The sequence below is a fragment of the Manis javanica genome, chromosome 1, assembly GCF_040802235.1.
Source record: "Manis javanica isolate MJ-LG chromosome 1, MJ_LKY, whole genome shotgun sequence".
NCBI classification, from domain to species: Eukaryota; Metazoa; Chordata; class Mammalia; order Pholidota; family Manidae; genus Manis; species Manis javanica.
Genome location: NC_133156.1, coordinates 160,572,988 through 160,591,137, shown reverse-complemented (window position 1 = coordinate 160,591,137; position 18,150 = coordinate 160,572,988). Strand labels below are relative to the sequence as shown.

General features: G+C 48.1%; 1 long non-coding RNA gene across 1 annotated transcript in view; it reads right to left on the bottom strand.

Annotated features, from left to right (window-relative positions):
• Window positions 1–4,616: 4,616 nt before the first annotated feature.
• LOC140849450 (uncharacterized) overlaps window positions 4,617–18,150 on the bottom strand; it is a 36,633-nt gene continuing 23,099 nt past the window's right edge. Inside the window, exon 3 of the long non-coding RNA XR_012131299.1 lies at window positions 4,617–4,748. This is a non-coding gene — a long non-coding RNA (uncharacterized lncRNA). The remainder of the gene's footprint in view (window positions 4,749–18,150) is intronic.

Genomic DNA, 18,150 nt, shown 5'->3' with positions numbered 1-18,150 from the left:
CCACTGAGCCAGAGTTCACTTGCTTAGAAGGCTCTGCAGTAGAGCCTCTCCACATCCCCATGCTTACCCCTTGGACCCTAGCCTCTGGGAGACACCAGGTTCTCTACCTGACCCAGGGCTCCTGCCTTCTCCACAGCAGGGGGGCCTCAGCTTATAACAGCTGCTTCAAGGAAAATGACCCCTCTCCAGATCTCCACTGTGTGAGAACTCACTGCAGCCATGGCCTCTCTCCCAGCCCACCCAGCATGGCAGGTCCCATTGCAACAGAGCAAGATCAGCAGCCAGGGTCCCTTCCCACGGGCGCTGTGTGACAGGACGGGGCAGCACAGACAGGAACAGTGTCCCTTCCCCATCGCTGTGCCCGTGCCTGGCTTTCAGGGTGCTCCAGGTCCTGGGTGCCGAGAGCGAGAACAGCCCTGCTGGCCCCTTTTTCTGAGTGGCACTGTGGGGTCACGTGCAGGAGATTGGCTGGCAGACAACACAAAGAGCACATTGGAAATGGACTGTGGAATGTTTGCCCAGAGTCAGGGGTCTCCTTTTCAAGAAATGGGAAGTATTTACTTTGTTAGAGTTGCCAAAATAAGGTGTCACATGCCGGGGGCTTGAACAACAGACATTTTCTCTCCTTGTAGCTCTGGAGGCTGGAAGTCCGAGCTCAGGGTGTGGGCAGGCTGGTTTCTTCGGAGGCCTCCTCCTTGGCTGGCTGCACGTTCACATAGCATTCTTCCTTCTGTGTGTCTGTGTCCAGATTTCTTCTTATATGGACACCAGTCCTGTTGGATAAGGTCCCACCCTGAAGACCCCATCTTAACCTAATCACCCCTGTAAAGGCCCCCACCTCCATATAAGGTCACATTCTGAGGTTCTGGGGGTTAGACTTCATGTGATTGTTGGGGGTACACAGCTCAGGTTGTAAAAGGAACACTGACAGAAACCCTGAGGGGCTCCATGATTTCATTTTCTTCATGGAGAAAGAATCCAGACTTTCTAGAAAGCGCTGCCTTTTTCCCTCCGCCCTGGGTCTGTTGTCTCATGAAGGTAAACTCTGGATCAGAGGGCATGAAGCACGTATGTATGTGTGTCTAGTAGACCAAATGGCCCTAACCATCCTGCTTCTCAGCAAGGATAATTCCTTGCTGACTCTTCTAGAAGGATATCTTTGACTCACAGATCAATGTCTCAACCCCTCCCCTCCCCCCTGACACCCCAATTCTTACTTTTGTTCTTTCAACCTCAACCACCCTGCTCTCCCATCAGTTCCGTCCTCTGGGACATCCCCTCCAGGGAGGGGGCTCTCCTCCCACCTTGGGAGGAGGCCCACCCGAGGACGTCCGACCCCGCACCCCACCGGCTCAGCGGACTCCTTGGCTCCTTCTGTCTCAGCACCAGGACAGCGCTTTCATCAGAAGGCCTTCCTGTCATGTGCACCACTCTGAAAACGCTTTCACCCGGTTTGTTCATTTGATCTTTTGTCTCGGCGGGGGTGGGGAGGTGAGAGGGAAGGGAAACTAACATCTGTTGAGTTGGCTCCACGTTTTAAGCTTATTGTAAGTGGTTCTGCGTCTGTGGTTTTTTTAATCATCACATCAACCTACAGCATGCTTGTGTATCAGGAAAAAAAGTGATTAGGATGTGTAAACTTGCCAACCCCAACCCCACCCCACTGGTGTGTGGCACAGAGAGAGGGTGGGGCCGAGACCCAGAGAGGCCTGCTAGGTCACGTTGATCTATGGAGCAAAGGGCACCCAGATCACAGGAAGAAGAAAATATTCTTGAAGGTGGGGGAGGGAGAGAGAAGTGGGAAGTGGAGTGAGAGGGCAGCGCTGCGAGGAGTGAAGCTCTCCGGGGTTTAGAAGTCATGCTGGCATTGCTGGGTATTTCCCTCCTTGCTGTGCCTTAAAGGCTCTCAGAATGTGTCCCAGGAGGTGTCAGAGTGCTGGGACTGGGCTTGCGACATTCAGGTACAATTGCAATGAGCACCATTTTATCTTGTTATAGGAAGCCGACAGCTGAGCTGTCAGCTGAGCTGTCAGCTGGGAGAGTTCAAGGGCAAAAGCACTTCTCTCCCAGCTGTGTGGTTCCGATGCACGTTGGGTGGCCAGCACCAGGGACTCAGGGCCCTTCAGAAAGAGAAAGGTGGCATTTTCCAAGTTGTAAAAATCTACTCTTGAACATGTTTTGTATGTAGAGGCTGTGTGGTGTTCCATCATATAAATATGCCATCATGTTAAGGTGAAACATTTGTGTCATACTGGGTCCCTCCGCATTTCAGACAGGAACAGCTCTGTGCTTACATCACGGACTCTGATTGTCTCACGGTCTGCATCTCAACAGCTCTGTGCTTACATCATGGTTTCTGATTATCTCAGGTCTCACTCCTTCATGGTGGGTGCCCCTGATCAATCGAATGATGGAGTGGCATCCCCTCCTGACTCTGAAGCCTTTTGGGTCACCCCTGGAGGTGGTCCACCAACTCTCCATCCTCCTCCAAATGGCCACCACCTGCGCATGGACAGAACACACTTTGTGGGTTCAGCAGTGGCCTTTACCTCTCAAGCAGAGGGTTGCCCGCCAAAGTATAGGTCTCCCAGTCAAATGTGAGTTTCAGATAAACAAGCAATGATTTTTCAGCATAAGTATATGCCAAACATTGCATGGGATATACTTATACTAAAAATTTTGTCCTCATTTATCTGACTTCCAAATTCAGTGGCATGTCCTGTGCTTTTATTTGCTCAGTCTGGCAACCTTGTCTCAGAGGCCTCCCTTCTCCCTGCAGTTCTAAGCATCGGAGCCCTTCATTTCATTTTTGTGACAAGCAGGATGTGACTGGCCTTCCCTCTGCTGGGAGTGGGGTGATGTGGGTGGAGGGGCATTTCAAGAATTAAAAGGGTTCGTTGCTTGCATATTTCCCAAACTGGTTTTCCTTGGCGTCAAAATTGCTGTTATTACTTCCCTCCCTTACCCTCTTGCTTGGTCCTGGCTCCAGGCCCAGACTGGTCACTTCTGTCCCTTAGTGATTGGGAGCTTGTGCTTGCTCCCATCAGGGCTTTGTTCACTGACCCCTTCCAGGTACCCCTGCCTCCCAGTTTAGAGGCAGTGGGCCCAGGAGAGACACACTAGCCCTTTGCCTCGGTATACTCCATCTGGTGGCTCCTTGACTTGAGAGTCATAGGCCCTGCCAGTGGTCAGCCAGGCTAGGGCAAGCCTCTTGGAAAAGGCTCTTTAACGACCAATGGAATACCAGGCTTCGAAGAATGGAGGGTTAGGAGGAGAGAGGACAGCAAGGCCTACTTGGTGTCTTATCATGGCTCATTGGAAGTACAGAAGTATCCAGAACCCTCCTAAACCGGGTCGAGGTATATCTGCTCCAGGGAAAGAGGGTGTGAGGTGTCCCCACTCATTCCCCCACCTCACAGAGAGTGCACCTGCCCCAAGGCTGATCTGGCTTTGTGTGCGAGCTGTGTCTGTGTGATTCCATGATACCTGAATGCCCACTCTGCATCCATTCAAGTAAAAACATCTTAGCTGAGCACCTACTGTGTACCAAGTACAGCTAGATGCATGTTATAGGCTGAGAAAGATGCAGCTGCTATCCATGTCTTCCTGTGGGAGAAAGATGCATGAAGAAGACACTTTGGCCTTGTGTGGTGGGCGCCACCAGACCAACATGTGCAGGGCATGTGGGGGCTCCCAGACAGAGGCTCAGGGACAGGCCTAGGCTTTCCTGATGGCCTCAGAGGGTGAGATCCCTGGCACAGACTCCATGAGGCAGTCTACACCTGTCATTTCAAGCCAGGAAATGGAGGAAAAATACTTTTTTAAAAAAAAGCCCACATTTTCAGGAAACAACAACCCAGCCTACCCAGAGGCAGCTTTTGCCTGTAGAAATCCAACTCAGGAAGCTGTTCAAATGCTCATTGCACACAAGCACCTACCACCTCCCTAGACACCCTTCTTGGGCCCATCCCTTCTCTTCTCCAGCACACTCTGTCTGCCTGGGCTAGTTTGGGCTAATTACTAAGCAATAAAGGGTCTGATTTTTGCGTATTGACTCTGCTAAGAGCTGCCAAGAACATTCAAAGTGGGGCCAAGGTGGGGGAGAAAAACATGTGTTTTTCATTATTTTACCTACAAGATTCATTTAAGGGGGGAAAATAGGCCTGTTGCCCTAGCTAATGAGGTTGGATAAGAACAAACTCCTCATTAATTTTAAAAATGTCAACTGGAGAAGACGATTCAAGTGAGAACGACTCTAAGGAGTGGTGTTCCTGGGACCAGCCAAAGGTACACACAGGAAATGAGACGGGACCCCAGGAGCTCCTCAGCATGAGCAGAGCTGCCTCAGCTCTGCAAGGAATGCAGACCCCGAGCAGGTGCACCATGCCTTACGCCTGGCAAGGCAGGTCCATGCGGCCTGGTCTGCTGGTGATTACTGTACAGTGATTAGGACTTTGTTCTGACCAAGTAGGGACTGGAGGTGAAACACCACAGGCTCTTGGCATCCACGTAGGTGGCCTTGGGAGGCACAGATAACAGTAAGGCACAGGTAACGAGCCACTTAGTGATTACACACAGCCATCTATGGCATGTTGCAAAGCTGTTTGCCTTTATGAGCTCATTTGTCTCCACACTCCTCTGAAAAGCAGGCACTTCTGCGTGTGTTCAGGAAAGGTATGCTGGTTGATTTTCTAAAGCAGCTTAGAAGTCCATACCCTGGTCCCATGCTCAGATAGCTGCATCGGCCCCTGCAAAAATGACAAGAAGGCTGTGAGGAGGGAGTGTCAGTAGGAGAAGAGTCCGAGGTCAGAGGAAAGCTGTGTTATTGCCTCTTTCTTCTGCCCTTGTGTAGGAAGATCTGCAATTTACCCTGGAGTCCTTGTGGGGCCATTCTAGTAGGTTTTTATTTGCTCACTCTCCTAATGGAACCAGTCCTCCACACTCTCTGATGATTCAGTCAGGAGTGGGTGTGCCAGACCAGGCCAATCATGCTCCTGAGCATGTGATGTAAGCTGGGCCAATCAGACTCAATCTAGGACTTCACTGGACGCAATGGAAAAGAGAGGTTCTTTTTCTGAGGTTGCTAAGCTATTAGAATATAATTACCTTTGCTGTCATTGTGGAATTGCCTGCCTGGGGAATAAAACCAATGTTGAAGAAGGCAAAATTAAAACTAAGAGACATAGAATCCCAACAACATGGTTTTATTCCTGGGTCAAACTGTGCCTGAAGCCCTTAGGTTTTCAGTTACCTGAGCCAATGCCATTTTTTTCCCCTTAATTCAGCTTGGATTCAATTTCTGTAATTTATAACCAAAAGACTTCTATTAAATAATCTAAATGTAGAACCTTGAACAAATTATATTTCTGAGATTCAGTTTCCTTATAGGTAGAATATGGATAATAATGCCCCATCTGCAGATATTGAAAAGAGCCAGCCAGAGGACCAAGGGTATGATATTTCCCTCTTTGGCCACATTAACCATTTTTGCCCTAGTTTCCTCTTGTAAAAGAGGAGTACCAAGACTGCTTAACCTGCTAAAATGGAAACAATTGAGATAATGGGCATGCAAAGGAATCTGTACACTTATATGGGAACATCATTTTTTTCCCAGTGGTAAATGAATTTTTTTAAAAACTTTAAATTTTGCAGTTAGATTCACATGCAGTAAGAAGCAATCCAGAAATATCCCACATATCTTCACCCAGTTTCCCCCAATGGTGACAACTTGCACAACTATAGTATAATATCACAATCAGAAACTGGACGTTGATGTAGTAGAGTGAACTTATTACAATTTTACCACTTTTATATGCACATAGATGTGTGTGTGTGTGTGTAGTTTTATATGATGTGTAGATTTATGTGAATATCACCACAGTCAGAATATAAAATAATTAGTTACAAGGATCCCCTGTGCTCTTCTTTTTTTACCCACAGCCACCTTCCCTCCTGCCAAATTCCTGGTAGCCACTAAATTGTTAATCTCTACTATTTAATAATTTCAAGAATGTTATGTAAATGGAATCATATGGTATGTAACATTTTGAGATCAACTTCTTTCACTCAGCCGAACTCCACTGAGATCCATCCAACTTGTATGTCTCAATAGTGCCTTCCTTTTTGTTGCTGAGTAGTATTCCATGGCATGGATGTACCACAGTTGGTTTAACCATTCACTTAGTGAAGGACAGCTGAGTTGTTTCCATTTTCTTGGCTGTAACAAATGAAGCTTCTATGAAAATTTGTGTGCAAGTTTTTGCATGAATATAAGTTTTCATTTCTCTGGGATAAATGCCCAAGAGTGTTAAGTTCATTTATAGTTTTAAAAGAAATCGCCAAACTATGTTTCAGAATGGCTGGACAACTCTACTTGCCCTTCAGCAATATATAAATGATCCAATTTCTCTACATCCTCAGCAGTATTTGGCATTATTACTATATTTTATTTTAGCCATTTTGGCAGGTGTGTTATGATTATCTTGTAGTTTTATTTGGCATTTTCCTCATAGCTAGAAATGTTTCTAATAGCTTGAATATTTTTTGGTGTGCTTATATGCCATCTGCATATTCACCTCAGTAAAATGTCTGTGCATGTCTTTTGCCCATTTTCTAATGAGATTGTTGAGTTTTGAGATTTGTTATGTGTCTTGCCACCTCCCTGTATAAAGAGGGAGGTGGATTATGGAACTGCAAACTGTTGGATGCAGATGTGATTCTAGTGCTTGACCTTCTGCTGTGAGAATAAAGCTGGGTATAAACCATTTCACTCCAAGAACATTCTGTTGTCATTTATTTGGTCACATTGAATCCATAATGAACTTGCCCAGGGCTGAAATGCTCAGGCAAAACAATAAGTATTTCATTTTCTTTGAAGCAACTATAAATTGCCTTCTCTGGCATAGCTTCATGTTCTTTTTTATAGTTTCATTTTTTATTTTGATATCTACTTGTTCATTGCCAGTATATAGAAATGCAAATGATTTTTTGTGTGTTGGTCTTGTAACCTGAGACCTACTGAACTTGCTTATTAGTTCTAGGAGGATTTTTCATAGTTTCCTCAGGATCTTCTAAAAAGACAAAATGTTTTCTGTAAATAAAGACACTTTCATTTCTTCCTTTCCATTCTAAACACCTTTATTTTTTTTCTTGCCTTATTGCACCAGTAGAACTTCCAGTTTTATGTTGAATAGAAGTGGTAAGAGGAGACATCCTTGCCTTATTCCCAATCTTAGAAAGAAAGCATTCAGTCTTTCATCATTGTGACGTACGTTCTAGGTTTTTTGTAGATGTTCTTTATGAGGTTAAGGAAGCTCCCCTCTATTCCTAATGTGCTGATAATGCTTAGTATGAATAAGTGTCAAAGATTAACAAGTGCTTTTTTGTATCAGTTGACATGATCATATTTTTCTCCTTTAGCATGTTGACATGGTGGATTACATTGATTATCAAATATTGAACAAGCCCTGCATATGTGGAATAAATGCCATGTGACTGTGAGACACACACACACCCTACATCTGCTGCTTAATCTCCTGTTTAATTAAACAGATTGTACATCTGTTTAATCTCTTGAGTCTCTGAACCACAGAGATCTCTCCTCACCCCTGGACTCCAGAGGGCCATGGAAAGGGGTTGGGGACCAGGGGGAGCACCGCTGTCTCAGAATGCAGCTCTCCTCTCTTGCAACCTCATGTTCCTTTCCCTGAAGCAAGCCTTCTCTCCTCCAGCACCACCCACAGACCTCTTATCTTGCAGGCAGTTTCTCCCTAGGAATGAGGGAGTTTTATTTTGTGAAGCAGAGGCACTCCGACTTCAATGAGGAAGAGCTTTGTATGGCCCTCAGGGCTTCCTTACTCTATAAGGTACCAAAAACAAGACAAGTAATACTCTGGAAACTTCTTTTGCTAAGTTTAGAGTGGCAGAAAAAGCCAACAGCATGGGAACCCTTGGGGGGAATGTATTCATTCAATACCACAGAATATGACAGGGGGGTTACCTGGAGTGAGTGAGAATGTGGGGCTTGATGTCACTAGGTTCAAGGTGGCAGCAAAGGCCAAAGGCTGGCTGTGCTGAGCATGGGGCTCCTCTTATCAGGCGTTCTAGACAGCAAAGTGGATTAAGTTTGATGAAAACTTGTCTGCAGAAATGTTTCCTTGGGAAATCCCAGTGAGCCCTCACACATCACATTTCCAGAGAAACCAGACTTTGGTTTAAGCTGAAAAAACAAAGACCTGTTGTAGGGATAGACTGATCACTGTTGTGCTGGGGAGTGAAAGCCATCTTCTGCAGCTCAGGTTGCCTGCAAGAGCAGCCTTTTTGGTCCTCTGAAAAAAAAAGAATTTCTTAACACCAGCTCAAAGCCACTGAAGGAAAAGGCGTGTGGCATATTGGGGGAAGGGAGGTGTTCCCTTCCTGTCTTACAGGAATTTCTTAGAATCATAGAATCTCAAATTTGGAAAGTACTTTAAAGACCATCTGGTCTATTGGTTCCAAACTCTGGCTGCCACTTTGGAATCATCTGGGAGAATTTGTGAAAAATATCGATGGCTGCTCCCCAGCCCCAGAGATTCTGATTTTAAATGACCACAGCGGGGTGTGTTTGAAAAGCTCCCCAGGAGATGTTAATGGACAGGTAGGGTTAATAAGCATGATGGAGGCCTGCTCTCCACCATGCTACAATATGCCTTAAAAGATTCAGGTCACAGAACTTCTGAGCTTGTTGCCTAGCATATAGGAATACCTCCTGTCTCAGGAACCTCACTGATCCCCCAAGGAAGCTCCACTCTGATTTTGGTTGTTCTGTTGGAAATACCTCTTTATGGCCAGAAATACTCTGTGTCTCACTTCTCTGCTACCCTCCAGTGTCCTGCAGAGCAATTCCAGTCTTTTTTCCTCAGCCATTTCATCAGATCTGAGAATGCCACTTCCAGAACCTTCTCCCTGCAGCAGTCCTCCAGACGACACATGGATTCAAGGCCCTGGTGTGCTACTGTTTGTCAGCATCCCTCTCACAGGTCTGCTCTTGGGAGTGATGTGTTGGGAACTCAGAACTTGAGGCCAGAGGTTTTGCCTGGCTGCAGTCTGGGCCCTGACACCCATCATCTGTGCCCTCCAGCAAAGCAAACTCTCCCTCTGAGGCTCTATTTCCTCATCAATAGAAGAAAATGATTGAAATAGATTAATCCCCATGAATGCTGTGGACTTCTAAGTGGCTGTCTATAGTCAGTGCTCAGGATGGTGAAGAAACAAAATAAAGCTAATACTAAATAATACCATCTTACATAGATGTATTTTTCACAAACATTTTCTAATTCTAAGCTTTGATCTTGCCTTATGAAGTGGGTACAGCGTGAATGCCCCCAGTGCAGACCTAGGGAGCCCACACGACCTACTTCAGGTCACCCCGTTAATTATGGGTAGACCAGAAAGGGCAACATTTTCAGTCTTTGCTATTAGATTTTTTATCTTGGATTTAACACCTAAACCACACCGCACTTAAAAGAACTGGTTGTAGCTTCCGAGCCCCCAAGACCCAGGAGAATGTTGGGGTCAAGGGCCCTGTATAAATATTAGTTGAATTAACCAGTTCTTGCTATAAGATTTGGAATATGGCACTGCAAGGAACCCCCGGAGTGGCCACAGAGCAAAAACTGGAGTGGAAACAAGCTCCCTTCCCCACCAGAGGGCGTTTCCAGGCCCAGCTGCCTCCAAATCATTCAGGGAGCTTTCAAAGCATCCATGCCTGGGTCCCATCCCACACCAAGTAAATGGGAATCCCTGCAGGTGGGGCCAGGCATTAGCGTGTTCTTAAAGCACATCAAAGGATTCCAGTGTGAAGCTAAGGTTAAGGAGATTGGGGCCAAAACTGGTTCTCAGCTTGCTTGGGCATTGGGATCACCTGGAGGGCTTGCTGACACCAAGACGGTGGGGAGCACCCCCAGAGTTTCAGGCTCAGTAGGTCTGGGTGGGGCCTGAGAATCTGCTTGTCTAACAAGTTCCTAGGTGATGCTGGCCCGGAGAGCACACTTTGAGAACCACTCAGAGAAGGGATTATGTAAATGATGAAGGTTTTCCTGTCAGTTGAGGAGTAGACAGCCACATCCTCTGCCTGGTAGTCAGGGGTCACAGCAAGAAAGGCTGAAACAATTAACAAGTGACCCAGGTCAGGCACTGTGTTCTGTGCCAGGCATTCTGCAAGCATCAGCTCCTCCATCTCGAAGCCCACCCTGAGATGGTTTGAAGATGTCCATGTCAGAGGTGAAGAAACTGGGGCAGAGAGAGGTTAAGCAGCCTGCCTACTTCAGTAAGTGACCTGATCAAAATTCAGAGGAAGGCTGTCTGACTTCCAAATTCATACACTCTGCCATTTTCCAAAGAGGAAACCAGAGCCCAGCTGCTCTGGGGTTGCTCAGGGTCACCCAGCACACAACCCCGGCATCAGACTGGGGTCGACTGGCTCTTAAGCTGGCTGTGCTTTCATTCTGCTTCACTTCCTGTCTCATGTGAACTAACAGGTCAAGGTGAGGATGAGGGCCTCTGGAGGCACACAGTTAAAGATGGATGAGGATATCTACTTCCTCAGAGTTTAGAAGTTAAAATTCAAAGAACATCGATGTCTTCTGGCCCCAGCAGCCTTCACGCCTGTGCTGGCTCGTTTTGCTGGTTCAGCCAAGACTTGGGGTGCTTACTCTGTCCCAGGCACTGTTCTGACCCTGGAGCACACAGTAAACAGACAGGCTGGCCTTTGCCTCAGGAGAAACAAACAAGCAACAAAATCGTTTTGGGGGGCACTCCTGAAGGCTTTATGAAGATTTAAAATGGTGATTATGCAGTCAGAGTATACCTTAAATTGGAAGGTCAGAAAAGGGCTCTCTGGAGAGGCGGACAGTTGGGTTGAACCTTGAACAACAAGAGCAGTCAGCTGGCAGAACTCGGGGAAGGGGAACGGGCAGAGGGAACAGCCAGAGCAAAGCCTCGAGGCAGGAGCAAGCACAGGGTTTTCTGGGAAAGCAACAAAGCTGGGAGTGGCTAGTGAAAGTGGCTAGTGAAAGTGGCAAATGGGGAGGGAGAATCAGGCAGTGGCCAGGTCGCAGGGCTGTGTGTGCACAGAGTGTGAACTGTACCTTCAGCGTGACAGCAGCTGTGAGTGCACAAATGCAAGTGTGGTGGGCACAGGGCAGCAGAGGCTGGGGGAGCCGGGGGTAATTCAGGCACTGGCAGACTTGGGCCAGCAGGACTCAGGCCCCTCCGCAGAAGCTCCTGTGCCTTCGGGGCATGGTGCCTGGCCCCTCTCATTTCCCTGCTCACAAACAGCCTCTTTGCAGCCCCTGGGGAAGTGTCACTTCCTTTCTTGAAGTTCTGAAACAAGCTTGTTTGCCACTCAGCGATTCTCTGATTTCGGAGCTTTCTGGCTCTGCACCTTGGCAAGGTGCATGAATTTAGAGGAAGCTTCTGCAAGAGAAGAAGAGGGGAGGGGCTTGGGAATGGCAACGGCGGCGGCAGCTGTGTTCGCTGCAGCCAAAACCCCTCACCCGACACAATCCACTGGTGGACAGAGGCTCGGGTGACCTTTGTCCTTGGTGGCCCTGGGCCCTCTTGCTCCCAGACCCAGCTGGGCACCTCCAGGGGGGCCCAGAGGTTTCCACACAGTTGGCTTGTGTCCTGCCTGCACTCTTTGAAGCTGAGGAGCCTTAGGAAAGTTATTTAACCTCCCCGAGACTCAGCTTCCCATCTCGGGATGGGGTTATCGAGAGAGGAATGAGTCGTTAAATGCATGCGGGTGTTGCACGGAAGCAGCTCTGGGTAGAATTAGTACCCTTCTCTTTGTCAGTAACTACTCAGTATGGCCAGACACACATTACAAACCAATTGCAGTGCCCCCAGCCCTTCCCAGGCACCATCTCCAACCAGGAGTCCTTGCCCCAGCCAGACCCCAGCCTTGAGGATCTTGGCCACCACCTGCAGTCCCTTTCTTCCTGCTCAGGTGATGCAGTGGACGGCTCTCTGGGGAAAGAGCAGAACTTTCCATTTCAGCTCAATGGCTGGATTGGGGCCATTGTCTCCAATGCCAGTTGATGTGGTTGTGGATAATCTATTTTCCGTTTGCTTGCTTACAAACGATTTCTAAGGCTCTTGTGGAAATCATTGTTAGCCATTCTTATATTTAGCCTTGAACAGAATCAGTTTGATGGCTTCAAAGCAGAGGGAGAGAGAGAGAGGGAAAGCAGGGCTATTTTGATAAGGATGCACTCTTCCACAATTTTCCCTTTAAAAATAGCACTGTATACTCCAGAAGTGGATGTGATTTTTGATAGCAGATGCAAGAAAATTATTTAAAATCACATTTTAAATAACTGACCAGGCAGTGATGAGCTACTTCCCCCACGATTTGACTCAAATTACCATGGGAACAGCCTGCCTCTTTAGAGGTGCTTCCAGAAAAATGCATTGGCAGCCGGTAGCTTCTGCCCCAGCCCTACCTTCCCCCAGGAATGAGCCCATCCATTCAGTGATTAATCAAGGTTCTCTCAAGACCAGCCTCCTGTTTCTAAGGGCCAGGACATGTTTGGGGTCCCTGGGCAGTTTCTAGGGAGTGCGGCCGTGTGGTGCAGGATGGTGGGTTAGCAGCTCCAGCAGAGCTCAGAGGGGAAGCACATTACCGCTTTTCAGTCCTTCTCTTCTTCCTTTTGCATCTAAGAGTTGCAGTGAGTCTCGCCTGGCAAATATGTTCAAAGTGGACGAGTCCACAAAAAAAGGAGCTCTTCTTCCTGTCTCCAGCCCTAGCCCTGAGTGTCTCTTCCTCCCCACAACACTTAACACCAGACCAATGTCCTTAGGAAGCTGTCCCTGGGCCCCTAGAATCCTGCAGAACAACGGCTTCCCCTCCTCGGCCCCTTGCCACATCCAGTCCTTGTTTGGACAGGTTCCAGAGAGCAGCTGTCCCACACCTGGCTGCATACGAGATGCTCCTGGAGGAGCTTAAATCCTCGTGTCCAGGCCCCTCTGTCAGACCTAATACAGCAGAGTGTCTAGGAACAGGAACTGGGCTTCCAGCTCTGTAGAGGCCCCATGGGGCTCCCGCATGAGTAGCCCAGGATGACAGCCACTATGTCAGATGCAAAGACGAGGGACTCTGCAGTTAGAATTCCCACCCCCGAGCACACACCCTGCTCCAAACCTGTGGCCTGGTCCTGCCCTGCATCTCAGCACACAGCATGGATGCCCCCATAAACCAGCATGCCTGTGGGGCCTTCCTGTTTTCATATACATCCCTCTCCAGACTATGAAGCCCAGAGGCTCCAGGATCTGCACAACACCTGCCATGCAGTTAGGCCTCAGAATTGTCTATAGACACAAATCAGTGAGGGAAGGTAGCTCTCTCCATAAGAAATCACACCTAGTAAGCTTAAAGCATTTCATCTTGGCCAGAGTCCAATCTAGTGTTTCTAGGTTACCAAGGCAAGCTGGCCAGCTGGTTGGAGCAGGGCCTTTTCCTTCCCCTGGAAGACTGACATCTGCGCAAGTTGCCTGAGCATGGCTTGCTTTCCAGGCAGCCCAGCCTTGACTAGAGTCTGTGACCACCACTAGCTTCTTCTTGGCTTGACATCAGGGATCTTCAAGGGGACCACATCCGGGACCCTCAAGGTTGCCTGCACCCCTCCACCAGTCTCAGAGCCACCAGGCATTTCCTCTGTCACTTACTATATCTCTACTATGTCACTTAGGATGTCCTCAAAGGCAGTGGTTCTCAGCTCTGGCCACCCACTGGAACCACTTGGGGTGCTCCAAAACATCCTAGTGCCCAGGCTAGTACAGATGGTTTACACTATAGTCTCTGGAGCAGGGTTCGGACATCCATAGCTATTTAAGTTCCTCCAGGAGGTTCCAAGAAACAGCTAAGGCTGGGACCTGCCCCTCCCAGGCTATGAGATCTCAAACACGAACATGCTTTAAAACCTCCCCAAATTGATATAATCTCCTGCCAGGTTGTGAAATTGGGCACAAAGTAAGAGTCCCCACGTCCTGCTGGTTTCTAAGCAATAATAACCACAAACATTTATGAAGCATGTACTACGTGCTGGTCACTGTTCACGGGTGCATTCACCCATTTACTTTTCACAACAGCTGAATGGCGTAATGATTATAATAATGGCTGATGCTTATTTAGCTCCAGCCACTGTGCTAAGTGTTTTGCCTACATGAATTTATTTATACAAGAGGCTAATGAGGCCCAGATAGGTTAACCAAGTTGCCTGGGGTCACAGGAGGTGATGGATTTGGGACAGTCACCCAAGTAGCCCAGCTCTGAGCCTATGGCAACCTGGGTGACCAAGAGTGTGTATGCATGAGGGATGGATAGAAAGGGCCTTGATGCTCAGAGTGACAGAAAGTGTGCTGCATGATTCACTCCCTCAGAGACAGAGCTTGACCTGGGGTCAGAGCCTGGGGGTCAGCAGCGGGGGGAGGGCCTCAGAGTGGGTCCTGGAGAGGGGAGGAGAGCTGGAGCCGCACTTCTACAGAAGCGGGAGTGGAAGCGACATTCTGTGGCACACTTTTTCTCTGCCCACAATTTCTCGTGTTATCTAACACACATGCACATGCAGAGCCCATGAGCTCTGCAGCCTCCTCAGAGGAAGAAACAGGTCTGCTTTCCATTTCTCTACCTGATAACTCGGAAAACAAGAGTTTAAGGCAGAGAAAGGCTGTTTGCTTGAAAGTTGGATCTTTCTTGCCTACTGGGTGGAGTGACTACCCAGACTGGTGCCATGCATCTCTTTGTGAAGAGGGGGGAAAGACAGCTGCAGATGCCAGCTGAGCACCATACCATGTGTCTGCCTCTTTGCATCCATCCCCCTTCTATTGAAAACAGCCCCCTGACTTTACTTTGAAGCCACATCCCTCTATGTGGGCCATGTGGCTCAGCAGTGTTACCCACCCTCCTCCATACCCCTGGAAGCAAGAACTTGACCTAGACATGACCACCAGATTTGTTCAGGGTGAGCATGACATCCAGACCAGGCCAGTGAGCTTCAGTTCTGGACCTATAATGGGCTCATTCAAAACAGAAGTGCTTTTCCTGCTGGGATAGCTAAGAGCAGAAGATGGAAACATGGAGTGCTAGCAGCCACCCACACTCCACAAGTCAGGGCCAACACATTTCCCCATAAAACAGCTAGGACTGAGTCCTAAGTACAGCATGCCTGAATCCACCATGCATCACTCAGTTACATGAATCAATAAGCCACTTGTGTATTAAGCCAGTCTGAGACGGGTTTCTGACACAGAACTAAAAAGGTTCTACTACAGGTGTTAATCCCAGCATTGCTTTGCATGAGCTATTTAATCCCTTGGACTTTGGTTTTCTCATCCATAAGATAAGAATAATACCATCTACCTCCCATGGCTACTGAGATAAGTAAGATGACTCACGTGCGATGCTGGCAAAAGATGGTCCACAGTAAATGTTAGTTCCCTTGCCCCAGTTCTACAATATAAAACTAACATCTGGATCTCACAGACACAACATGTGGTGAGAATTTGGAGAAGGCATAAAAGTTTAACAAAGTGACCCTTGCCTCAGGAAACAGAATATAATAAGGTGACCCCAAAAGTTCAGTCAGTAAGAGTTGGAAAAATCAGATTCCAGTTACAAAATCAGCACACGTTTTAAGCCATCTTGAAGAAACTCCTTGACTTCCACTCCCACGTAGCACACGTTTACCCTATGAAGTTACCTGGCTTTTTAAACAGCGACTCCAGTGCTCTTTGCCTGCAGGCCGCCTGCTTTTCCTTCAGGTGATTCATCTCAGCCCTCTTCATGCAGGGTCCTTATCTGCTTGTGTTGTTCCTGTTCTGTTGTGGCTGCTTTGGTTCCTATGTTAGTAATCTTCCTTTCATTCAAAAGTATTTCCTTTTCAGTCTCTCTGGAGATTTATACACATATGAAGAACAAAATTGGCCGACTCCAGTTAATAAATATCAGTTTTGAATGCAACATTATGAATTCATGAGCTTGGAACTGAGCTTAACTGAAGATATACGTCTCAGTCCTCACTGGAGCAGAGGCCCCAAATGCCATTTGCTTTGTCTCAGAGACACACAGCGGGTGTATGGAGAGGCAGGACTTTAATCCAGTCTTGTGGAAGCTGGATCATTCTAGCAGGGGGTCCCGAAGATGCCCTGGGAAGGTGTTGGTCCTGGGTGGAAGATGCAGATGCCGAGGCCTGAGAAATGAAGTAGCTGGCCTGATGCCACAACGGCAGCCGATAGTGCAGCCAGACCAAGGTCCGGTCCTGCGAAACCTAGTGCAGTGTTCTTTATTAAAACAATTTATTAAAATCCTCTCCCAGACCTGCAGGCCCTGAGTCTGGAGAAGCTGCTGCAGTGTGTGGCGCTCTTAGAGGACAGGTCTTCTACTAAGGTAGAGGTGAAGGGCCTAGGATTTCAGAGAGGCCAGGCCCAGGGCAGTAACTGCCAAGGAGGCCAGAGGGCTGTATGACATCATCGGCGAGCACTTGACTCTGGTGTCACGCTGAGCTCACATCCTCCTTGCACCACTTCTGCCTTCCAGCTGTGTGATTTTGAACAAATTATTAGACCTTTCTGTGCATTACACTCCCCACCTGTAGAAAGGGGATGTACAAAGTGCTTAGGACAGGGCCTGGCGTATAGTATGTGCTCAATGAAAGTAAGCTTTTCTGATTAGTCCAAGTCAATTCAGCAATCCTATATCAGCCCTACTGTGTTGTGGCCCATGTCAGGGCCCAGGAGATTTAGAAATGGACAGGACAAACATGTTCTCTGCTCACACCAACAACAGCCAGAAAGCCAGGTGGGGAACAGCGACATTAAATAAGTAACTACAAGTATGATGAGTGTTATGATAGGGAAAGAGGTGGGTGCCATAGATTTTATGCCACAAGATCCCCTCCCCACTCCAGGGGCCAGAGTGGCCCCCCCGAGGCAGGCATGTTTCAGGGGAGGCTGGAAGTACGTGGAGGGAGGACACAGTTCTCAGTAGCAGTTCTGGGCCCCAGCCGGGGTCTCTGTCCTCAGAAATGCACAGACCTCCCCCCCTTCCCCCTTGCCGCAGTCTCTCGGTGGCCCCTGTCAGTGTGGTTTGCATTCCACTCCTGGCAAGGCATTCAACCATGTGCATTTCCTTCACTGCCCACAGAGCAAAGGAATTTTTTTTATTATGGATTACAGCATTCCATGTGATGGGCAGGCCCAGCTGGCACTTCCTAGGGGGCTGTGTACCTCAGGGCTTCCCTTCTCTGTGCATTGCTGGGGGATAGGTAGTCTGCATTTTTATCTTAGAAAAGCCTCTTCTGAGAGCTTACTGTCTAAGGGAGAGGCTGGCAGGCATCTCCAGGAAGCTCTGAGGGTGTGCTCCAAGGTGTGGGTGTCGGGGGTTTTGGGGACCACAGCAAATGCAGTGGGCCCCCAGGCTTGGCCATTGGTCATGGCTACTTGAATTGATGGAGGGTCTCAAAGCAGAGGGGATACCAGAGGGAAATGGCTCTGCAAATAGCTCTGCAAATGTTGCAGCTGAAAATCAGCAAAACCCTTAGATTTGGTAGGGGTATTGCCCCCCTCCCCTCCCAACACACACACAGCTATTTACAAGACTTCCAGTTAAATGCAGCCCATTTCCTCCAGAGGCCTGGCTCTGAGATGGCCTAATGGTCAAGACTGAGGTCTGATGAAAAAGAAGGAACCCCCAAAGGCTGAGGCTCCAAGGGGGTCCCAAGAATTAATCAGGGGATTCTTTGTACTCCTCTCTGTGACTCCACCTTCCTCATCTATAAAAAAAGAATCTAGCACCTGTTGCTGGGAGTTGCTTTGAAGATTAAATGAGTTAAGACATATAAAGTGGGCTGACAGGGACCGGTACCCGGTAAGCACTTGATAAACACCACTGTTACTACTGTGTTGCTCTGTAGTTATTGCCAACTTGTGTGCTTTCCTCTGCTTGCCATTAACACCCTCAGGCTGGAGTCCGGGGCCCTGGTCAGGTCCAGCTCTAAAAGGGCAGTATGGGTAGAAAGGACCCTATAGACCCGGCCTTCTCTGCATCAGTAGTGACGGAACCATCTAGCTTCTAACCATCTCCAAACCCAGAACAGAAGCTGGGACATTCACACC